We start from the raw sequence: 11,036 nt of genomic DNA on the forward strand, positions 1-11,036 counted from the left end.
GGTAAACATCCACTGGGTCACCTTGTCCACATTTTTGTTCACCCCCTCAAAGAGCTCTAAAAGGTTAGCGAGATAAGATTTTCCCTTACGGAATCCATGCTGATTCTTCCTCAATGGCTTTTGTTCATCAGTTAGCCTAAGCAATTCTGTCTTTAATAACGGATCCTGTCAATTTAACCAGTAGCGATGTGCATGTGGACTAAGGTTATGTTTAATTAGCGTTCCTGCCTGGCTCATTGGAGCCTGAAGGTCTGAGCTTGGGGACTCGGGAACAAAGGGCAGTAGGGTCCAAAACCCCTGCTCCAATCACGGGCCTCCTGCTGGTTTGAATGATCCAATGGTGTCCTAGCGCAGGAACCCTGAACTGTATATAGTTGGCCGCGTTGCGCCTGATCCAGCCTGGGATGCGTCCCCACCTCCACCCTGCCCAGGAGCAGAGCCTTGTGCAGAGGTGCTCCTGAGCAGCCTCACTGAGCTGCATTATAATGCATCGCCGACTGCAGCGGGGCTAAATGAAGCCCAGACCCAATTTTGCACTAGACCCAGGGTGGCCAAACTTGCTTAAGGTAAGAACCACATAAAATAAATGTCAGATATTTGAGAGCCTCAAGTCATGAACATCGGACGTTTGAGAGCTGCAAGGAAGGAAGGAAAACAGATGGGGAGGGAGAAGTGGGAAAAAAGCAACTTTAAATGTGTTCTCCAAGCCACCAGCTGGCTGGGCTTGGAGAAGTGATTTAAAGAGACAAAAGCCTTCTCCAAGCTGGCCAACTGGACAGTGGGGGCTTCAAGAGCCACACAATATGTGTGAAAGAGCCACATGTGGCTCCTGAGCCACAGTTTGGCCATCCCTTTGATAGACCTTTAACCCTGGTTTAGCTCCGTCTCCAAGCTGACATTCTACACTAGAATCATAGTCATAAACTTGGTTTCTATGATTCTAGTGTAGAATGCCAGTTTGGGGACAGAGTTAAACCAGGATTAAAGGTCTAGTGCGAAACTGGTCTCAGTCTCGCCGGGGGTGGGGGGAGGATTTTTACAGAGAGGGCAGGGAGCTTCTTTGGGAGGGGGTGGGGGTCTGCAGCTGTGAAAGGATTAAAAGAGCCGATCTGTTTGCTAGAGAGGGCGGGTGTGTGTGTGTGTGCTTCAAACAGGCAGGAACAGCGTGGCAGCCGGAGCCTGGGAATCTTCCCTCCCCACCAAGTCCTTTCGGTCTCCGAAGACACAAATTCGGCTCTAGCGTGGTTGGGGGAGACGGGGGTGTTTGAATCCTTTGCAGACAGGGATGCTCGCCTCTGTCGGGGTTTTCCTTTCGGAGCCCCCGGGGGCGGGGGGTGGTCCCGAGGTGCTTGCGGGACAGGGTAAAAGCCGAGCGGGCATCAAACAAGTAGTCTGCCCCAAAAGACCCTGGGATGCATCACAGACACTCCAGAACAACATTCCAGAACAAAAAGCTAGAAGGGGGTGTTAAAATGCAGCCTCCTGTCTTGGGATCGGGTCTCCGTCCCTTCCCTCCCGGATATACTGTATTGCTAAAAACTCCTAGGCACGGGGCCATCTCTGCTTGCATTTGAGGTCCGGCGCTGTCTCTCCACTGGGTCAGAGAAATCCAGCCTCCCCTGTGTGTAAAACAAACAAACAAACAAAAACCCTCAGTCTCGCGGCGGATCTTTACGGGAAGGGCAGGGAGCTTTTTTCGCACGTTTGCAGCCGTGAAAGGGTTAACAGAGAAAAGATGTTTGCTAGAGAGGCCGAGCAAGGGAGGGGCGGAAAAGGAAGAGAGGACCGGGAGCGGGTGTGTGTGTGTGTGTGGCTTCAGACATGCAAAAGGCCGGGAAGGTTCCCTCCCCAGTAAGTCTCTTCGGGATCCGGAGACACCAATGGGTTCGGGGAGAGGGGGGCGTTGAAATCCTCTTAAAACCTGCTGTTCTTCTCTGTCTGGGTTTCCCTTTGTCAGCCTGGATGGGCTCACCTTTGGGGGGGTGGGGGTCTGCAGGGCTTGCAAGGCGGCTCTTTCCCAGGCGGCCTCTGGGGGATCGGGACCAGCCGGGTAGGGGGTAGATGAGGATGGGGGCGCTCCCAGGCCTGCAGCATCCCTGCTGGAGGGTGGAAAGATTTTAGCCGGGATAGATTTTATTTAACATTTTAAAAGGGTTTTTTTTTGTATCTTTTGTACTGTTTTATCAGGTATATTTTATACGCTCTATGGGAGGGACGGTGGCTCAGTGGTAGAGCATCTGCTTGGTAAGTGGAAGGTCCCAGATTCAATCCCTGGCATCTCCAACTATAAAAAGGGTCCAGGCAAGTAGGCACGAAAAACCTCAACTTGAGACCCTGGAAGAGCCGCTGCCAGTCTGAGTAGACAATACTGACTTTGATGGACCGAGGGTCTGATTCACTATAAGTCAACTTCATATGTAAACCTGCAGTCCCGTACCAGGGAGCGGGATATAAATTTGATTAAATAAATACCCACCAAGGTATCCCAGGGGTGTTCCCAATGGAATGTCGGCTGCGGGGTGACATGATAGAGGGTTACAAGATTATGCATGGGATGAAGAAAGTAGAGAAATAAGTACTTTTCTCCCTTTCTCGCAATACAAGAACTCGTGAGCATTCAATGAAATTGCTGAGCAGTCAGGTTAAAACAGATAGAAGGAAGTACTTCTTCACCCAAAGGGTGATTAACATGTGGAATTCACTGCCACAGGAGGTGGTGGTGGCTACAAACATAGCCGGCTTCAAGAGGGGGTTAGATAAAAATATGGAGCAGAGGTCCATCAGTGGCTATTAGCCACAGTGTGTGTGTGTGTGTGTGTGTGTATTTGGCCACTGTGTGACACAGTGTTGGACTGGATGGGCCATTGGCCTGATCCGACATGGCTTCTCTTATGTTCTTAAGGAATCATTCGTGCTGATTGGCTGCCCAAGAGACCCACACATTTGGGCCAATGGTCCCCCGCATAATGGGGCCAGTTTCGGGATGGGGGTGGGGCATGTTTTATTTATTTGCTTTAATTATAGAACAAAGTTTAAGTCAACCAGCACCTTTAAAACAAAGTTTTATTCAAGGTATAAGCTTTTGTGTGCAAGCGCAGTTCTTCAGACTAGTCCAGGTTTTTGCATTTGTGAGAACGGAAATAAATATCAGTCTGTACCTGTCCAAGTTTCTTCATAAGGCTGATGGCTAAATGTGGAGCCCTCCAGTGAAGATAGATTCAGGCAGGTACCCATGTTTGCATATGAAAGCTCATATCTTGAATAAAAAAAAATTGTCTTAAAAGGTGCCACTGGACTCAGACTTCGTTTTGCTGCTTCAGACCAACACAGCTATCCACCTGAATCTACATTTAATTATAGTCTGCCATTTAATGGGACTCAATGTAAATAGGATGGTATTTTCAATAAACTATGAAATAGAATTTGGGTTGTAGAAATCTGAAAAACAGTATTGAAGGAAAGCATAACTGTTTACATGACCCAATCCATAATGCAAAATTTTACATAGCGGGATTCAAATTATAGCAAACTATACACGCCAATATAGACTCCAGTCCCCAAGAATTCATCCAAGTACTTTGTGAAGCCTTTTCTACCGTGCTACCCTATTGCTTTGGTAGAGAAGTCCTCTTGAATGATTAAGTTTTACTTAGTTTGCCAAAAGGCAGGTGAGTGGGAGCCTTCCTGACTTTCTCAGGAATGCCAACTTCGTCTAGTAGTTAAGGAGTGGTGGACTCTAATGGTTAACCCCTTACCAGTCTCATTGTCTCATCAGGTTACCTTGAGATATACCCACTAGACAGACTGATCCCTAGAAATCAGAAGCCAAGCTCATAACATCCCCAACAGATTTTTTTAACAAGTAAATATTGGTGTTTTTGTTGCCTGGAGGACCAAACAACCATATCTTTAAAAGCAAGATGTGTAAAATACCACAGTGACATTAATATTCATCAGTAAACTACAAAGACACTCTTTCTGATCCATTGAGTAATCCTTAGGTCAGGGGTGGGCAAGGGTAGCTCTCCAGATTTTTTTTTTTGCCTACAACTCCCATCAGCCCCAGCCATTGGCCATGCTGGCTGGGACTGATGGGAGTTGTAGGCAAAAAAACATCTGGAGAGCTACCCTTGTCCACCCCTGCCTTAGGTGATTCTTCACCAGGGTCAGTGATGTTACTCCATTTTCTGTTCTTCCTGCCCTTTTGATATCTTTCCCGCTCCCTTTTCACAACCAGATTAAGAATATATTTCCAGAGTCAGAGGCAACCCAAGAGGAAGGGGAAGGAGATGGAAAAGAAGGACCCTGAAGGCCCTGGGACTGGCAAGGCATCAAGGAAAGGTTCCCATCCCATTCAAGCAGGGAGTGGTGCTGAATTCTGGGAAAGAGCTGTGCCAGAGATTGTGGTTAAGGATGCTGTAACCACAGTTGTACGCAGCCGATGCTTCCGGCAGTTCTGTTACCAGGAGGCTGATGGGCCCCGAGAGGTTTGCAGCCAGCTCCATGGACTTTGTAAGGACTGGCTGGAGCCAGAGAAGCGCACCAAAAAGGAGATAGTGGACCTGGTGATTCTGGAGCAGTTCCTGGCCATTCTGCCCCAGGAAGTGCAGGGCTGGGTGAGAGGATGCGGGCCAGAGACCAGTTCCCAGGCAGTGGCCCTGGCTGAAGGTTTCCTCCTGAGTCAGGCAGAGGAGAAGAGGCAGGCACAGCAGGTGAGGAGCTTTCAGTCACTCCATTCAAGCAATTAACTTTCTTCATCATCAACCTTCAGTTTCTTTAATTCTCCACTGGTCGTCATTTTTTCTTCCTGATGTTCAGCTGTAATCTTCCTTTGACACGTTCTGCTTTAGCCTTCATTAGTAATTATTTAAAGTCTTCACTACTTTCTGCCAGTAACACAGTGCCATCTGCACATCTCAGATTGTTAATGTTCCTTCCACCAATTTTCACTCCACCTTCATCTAAATGTAACCCAGTTTTCCTTATTATACATCCTGCTTATAGACTGAAGAAACAAGAAGATAAAATACATCTTTGTCTGGCACCCTTCCCAATTGGAAACCATTCTATTTTTTTGTATTCTGTCCTAACAGTGGCTTCTTGCACAGAGTACAGGTTATGCATCAAAATAATATGTTGTAGCACACCTATTTCTTTTCAAACCAACTTTTCTTCATCCCAGTAGTTAAAAGCATGGATGTAATCTATGAATCACAACCTGGTTATCTTCTGAAATTGTCTCCTATGCTCCATTAACCAATGTGAATTTGCAGTATGATCTCAAATGCCTCTTCCTTTTGTGAATCCACGTGGAATATCTGACATTTCTCTTTCGATATATGACACCAGTCCTTGTAAAATGTTGAGTGTCATTTGACTTGCATGAGGAATTAAGGCAATGGTCCAATAGCTGCTACTATCATTGATGTCTACATTTTTCAGAATGGGAAAGTAAACTGAAAGTTTCCAATCTGTGTGCCATTGTTTTGTCTTCTATCTTTGTTAGCAGATTCTTGTTGAGATTTTGATGGACTCCTTTTCTGTGGTTTTGATACTGCATCTACTCCTGGTGATTTTTTTCCCCTCCCCATTGTTTGCAATGCACCTTTAATTTCTAAAACTTTCTTTTTAAAAAAAAGATTTTTCTTGAAAGGAATCTGTTCTCTTTTAATTGCTTAGTAATAATGCCTCAGTGTATCGTTCCTGTCTTTTCTTAGATATTTCTACCCAGGGCTTTTTTTGTAGCAGGACTCCTTTGCATATTAGACCATGCACCTCGGATGTATCCAATCCTCCAAGAGCTTACAGGGCTCTTAGTACAGGGCCTACTGTAAGCTCCAGGAGGATTGGCTACATCAAGGGTGGGTGGCCTAATATGCAAAGGAGTTCCTGCTACAGAAAAAGCCCGGCTATACCTCTAAATAGTTCACTAGACTGGAAAGAAAATCCAACCCTGGTTCTTCCCCAGTGGATATTGCAGCCATGATGGTGAAGTCAGGGATGAAGACTCTGGGTGAGGGTCAGGATCCAGCCTGTTCCATTCCTTCTCTTATCCCTCTCCCTTGCTGTTGTTTCAGATGTGGGGAGGATCCATGAAGGTGGAAGCAAAGGTAGAAGGAGCTCCGTCAGAGGAAGGTCGGAGGGCGCAGGCCCAGGAGTTTGCCCAAGATGCCCTGTCAAGTGGTAAGGGGGCCTCCTGACAAAGGGAATTGGGACACTTCTTGGGAACAGGGTTCAGGAAAAGAGAAAAGGGAAATATTTCTACAGACCGCATAGAATGGAGTTTTGGGTAACAGTGCCATGGGATGCCATGATGGTCACTCCACTTTAAGGGGAAGTGTAAAGATTCATGGAGGGCAATCCCGTTCTTATTTATATCAGTGGAAATATGCATATCTCACCTTCTTTCCATTGGAAAGACTCAAGGCAGCTAAAAAAGAAAAGAAGATACATCTGGGTGCAGCTATGAGCTAAGGTGAATCAATGGAACCTCCACGTTCCCCTGACCAGCATGGCCCAGACTAACCAAGGTCGTCAGATCGCAGAAGCTAAGAATGGTCAGCCCTGATTAGTTTTGGGATTGGGAGACCACCAAAGAAATTCCGGGTTGCTTTGCAGAGGCAGGCAATGACATACCGCCTCTGAATGTCTCTTGCTTTGAAGAACTGGAGTCCCCATAAGTCAGCTGTGACTTGACATCACGTTATAAACACACACAGACACACACACACCCTGTTCTGGCATAGCGAATCTCAGGAAACCCATTGCCAGAGGCCAGCAGTTTGGGCCTCTGTGTCCCAGCTTAAAGACTTTTCAGGGGCATCTGGGTGGCAACACTCAGAAAGAAGGCACTAGATTAGGGAGCCCAGGCCATGGGGAAGAATGAAAATATGGGGAAGAAGGCCCAGCAAGTGAGAGAATGTCACGCTTGGGCTTTTGGTCTGATTTAGCAGGGATACTGAAACCATTTGAGTTCCAGGACTCACAAGACACTTTCAAGTTTCACAGAAGTTTGCAATGTATTGGCAGCATTTATTACCTCCCAAGGTTCATGGGTACCTGGTGCTTCTCTTCTGCCTCTCCCACAGTTTACCAATAGTTATTACCAATTTTCTTGAGTATAAAGAAGACAAGATTTCACAACTCTGGGAATTGGGATGCATAAGCAAGATTAAGAAAAGCAAAGAAAATAGGAATTAGAGGCTAAAATTCTTCCTTCCCATTTTGGCTCCCTCTCAGGCAGTGAAGAGATGTTATCAAGCCGTTTTCTTTGCAGAGAAGTGGAAACGCCTCCTCGACCTCTGGTCCAGGTAGGGGAGATGGATGGGGGATAGTCAGGGCCCTCGTTCCGTTCTTAGGGACGGTTTTCCTCCTGCTATATGAGGAAGAGAGGCTCTGAACAGCACTGCCTCTACACCTACTAAGCTCTCCATCCTGCACTCTCACAAACTACTCTGTCAAGAGTGTCAGGTCTCTGCCTGGCATGATCTGTGATGGGGGAATCTGCTTTTTCTTTCAGTCTCCATTTTCCTTTGAGGAAGTGGCCGTGTATTTCACCGTGGCAGAGTGGGGCCTGCTGGATCTGGGCCAAAAAGATCTCTACAGGGAAGTCATGCTGGAGAACTATGAAAGTGTGGCTTTTCTGGGTAAGGATCTTTCATAGGTGCTAAAGGTGTGAATTGCTGCCATTGGAATGATGCATGAATCAACAGCAATATATGCTTGTGAGGCCAGGGCAGCTAATTGGCCACCACTGGGTGTCTCGAGAAGTTCGGGTTGCCATGAATGTGATGTTCAGCATGGCCAGGTAGAGCGATACAAGCCACTCCACTGATCCAGGGATAGCTGAGGCCAGTATTATAGCCATCACCCAAGGACAAGGCAGACTTGAGCGGCCCTCTGAAAGACTCTGGCAGGACCAGATCCTAATTTCTCAGTTGTCAGCCTTTACAACATCCCTTGTAAAGAGGCCATCCACTCTGACTGTAACCTGAAAAAGATCCATCCCCCTTAGAGTGACTAGCCTTGTGGGCTTTGACCTTGACCACGGTTCTGTCTTTCCAGACGAAATTTGCTCTTTCTTGGATTTCTCTCCTTCCCTATATAAAAATGATCTATCTTCTCTTTCCTTCCCTCCCTCTTCCTCTGTCCCTCAAAGAAGCCAGGAATGTAAAAGATCCTATGTTTGGGATAGACAAGGGCCTTGCATCTGAAGAATGGCTAGAGAGTTTTTCCAGAAGATCTCAAGAGATTATTTCCTTCCCAAGTGAACTGGCAGCAAGTGGGTATCCTCTACAGTTATGTCAAGGGAATGAGCAAGGAATATCCATGGGACCTTTCCTCTTTACTTCTAAGCTGTGCTTTGTTTGGTAAAATTACCAAGTATGTTGACTGAGGAGAGAGGCCTTCTTGGGCCTGGAATCTGGAGGCTCAGAAGCTCCTTCTGGGGCTGAGCTGATTTGTGGCTATTGAGTGGCCACGCTAGCTTTAAATACTAGCTATTCCAGGGAATGGGGGGTTTACCTAAGAACAACCCTGCTAGATGAGGCCAAAGGCACATCAGCCCTTTCCTTCATTCTTCACGTGGATGCCTTCAGGCCTTCCTATGAGTTGGAGATGGGTCTGAGTGGTTTCTTTGGAGCTGTTCTACCTTGCAGGGGTGTTTGCAGCAAGTAGTCCCACCAGTTAACACTGCAACCCAGGGGGAACTGGCTTAAGTCAAACCACACAACCACCTCTGTTGTCGTGAGGTAGATCACTCCTCTCCCCAAGAGGGTGGAATTGTGTGCTAATGAAGAGGTTCGATAACCCAGTTAGAAACAGGTTCTCAGTTGAAGCACAGTTGGTTGATCCATAAAATGATAGAGGAAATACTGTATCAACCTCCCATCTTCTTCAGCGGCAAGTAACCAACTCCTTCCCAAAGGCTAAGAAGTCCTTTCCACCCCCTTGAAGCAGGAAAGCATCTGTCATGGAAAAACACACAGACACAGAAAAGCCAGGTATACCCGTCCACTCAGCACACCCCAATGCCTGGGTTTCTCCAAAGCCAGCCAGCACCATCTCCCCCGTCCCCAAGGAAGAGGGTTGACTACAATGACACCCCTGTACTGCTCTAAGGGTCTGCCAAACTAGCTTCCCCATGTTCACATTACATAACCCTGGTCATGCTGAACATGCACATTTGGTGCAAGTTCCCTGCATGTTAACAGATGTTTTGGAAAGACGGAACAGGACAGACTCTTCTGAGGCCTTATCTGGACTTTTCAGCACTGCATGTTCCTCTGGGATGGGCTTCCAGAGGCTCTTACTCTACTATAACAAGTTAATGACCCTGAGACCCCATAAGCCAGTTTTCTGGCTATCTCTTGCTGACAATAAGAGAGACCTGCTGACTTGGTGCTTCTACAAAAGGCAGAACCACCTGGATGATTCAGAAATCGCTGCACATTAGACAATATGCCCAGCTAGCAAGTAGAGGAAGGGTGTTGAACTCATTTGTTATGAGAGTCAGATCTGACATAAATGAGACCTTGTTGGGCTGGGCCATGTGTGTAAAAAATGTAATGCTAGGTAGTGGAGACATAAACTTTTAAAAGACACAGACAAGCACAAGTGAAGATTTTTTTTTTAACAAAAAACACCTTTAAATAAAACATGCTTAAAAGATTAGCACTTCTGCAATATTTTGTTTATTTAACTGTCTCTGATAGCTCACACCTGTTGCTCTGAATTATTGCATCAAAATCTGGAAACAGTGTCTGTGCTGTAGCAATCTTGAGAATGCTGTTCAGGAGTGTGTATATAAGTCGCTGAAATCTCAGGGTCAATGCTTTATACTTAAGACCCAGGGGAAAACATTAAACGGCTGGGCATTGAGAGCTTTTATAGATAAGCCGTTGCATGTGCTGGTCACTTTTGCTCTGTAGCTCTTGTGCAATTGAGCAAGCCTGGTAAAACAAACTGTGATGCAGAGGAAGAAAGAGAGAGAGGCAGACTTGTTTGTGGGCCTGATAGGAGCCTTCTGGAGGCCTGATTTAGCCCCTGGGCTGCACGTTTGACACCCCTGGTAGAGTATGGCTCAGAAATAGCAAGAAAATGCTTTCGAGCTTGAGAAAGGTGGCCCTACACTGCAGGGCTGGTTCTCTCATTGGTCATCACTTGCCCCCTTAACAAATGACATCTCTTCCAAAAACCATGGGGTCCCCCTCTGAAGTGTGGGGTTCACTTACTTAGATCATGGTTAGATCCACAAAAAACATGTATCTGGGGAAGGCTGAAACCCAGCTCCTCCTGGCTCTCTTCACAACTAGAAAGAAACTCTCAGTGTAGTCACAGTACTGCATATCATGATAATTGCTTGTATTTAATTCTGTAGAGCAGAGAGTCACAAGAGCTGCACAGCAAGTCAACTGGGAACAGTGAGGGAATCATTCTTTGCCAGTTTCCCCCTTAAAGTATGTTTGAGGAGAGGGGGGATGGGCAGAATGTAAAAACAGCTCTATGGCAAGGTGTGACCAGTGGCTCAGTTTGGTAGGAAGGAAGATCATATAAAAGAAATGCAGACTCAAGAGCAAGGAGTGTCTGACTGGTGGCTTGGCTTCTTGCATGGATGCTGATTGAAACGCTTTCTTCATTCCAGCAGCGGATGTAGAGGAGACAGCTGGGGAATACCAGAGGTTCTCCTTGGAAATAGTGAAGAATGAAGATGCCAAAGAAAGTTTTGGAGATGGACCTCAGAGGCAGGAGGAAAGCCATGCAGGTAAGAGGAAGGATAAGCCCATTCCTTCTCAAAAAGGGGGTCCTTCTGAAACCCCAGTCCATGAAGAAAGGTCAGTTGACAAAAGAAGGAGAAAGGACTCAGTGTGAACCAGAGAATGCACTGCAGAGAAAAGGGAAATGAAAGTGTGGAATTTGCAAAGGCCTTCAGTCAGAATGAACACTTTTTCACAGACACTAATTCCCTTAGGAGGGCAATTATATAATTTCTTGGAGTACAGAAACCACTTCCATCATAAAACAGCCCTTACTTCACA

This window comes from Heteronotia binoei, chromosome 2, assembly GCF_032191835.1.
Source record: "Heteronotia binoei isolate CCM8104 ecotype False Entrance Well chromosome 2, APGP_CSIRO_Hbin_v1, whole genome shotgun sequence".
NCBI lineage: Eukaryota > Metazoa > Chordata > Lepidosauria > Squamata > Gekkonidae > Heteronotia > Heteronotia binoei.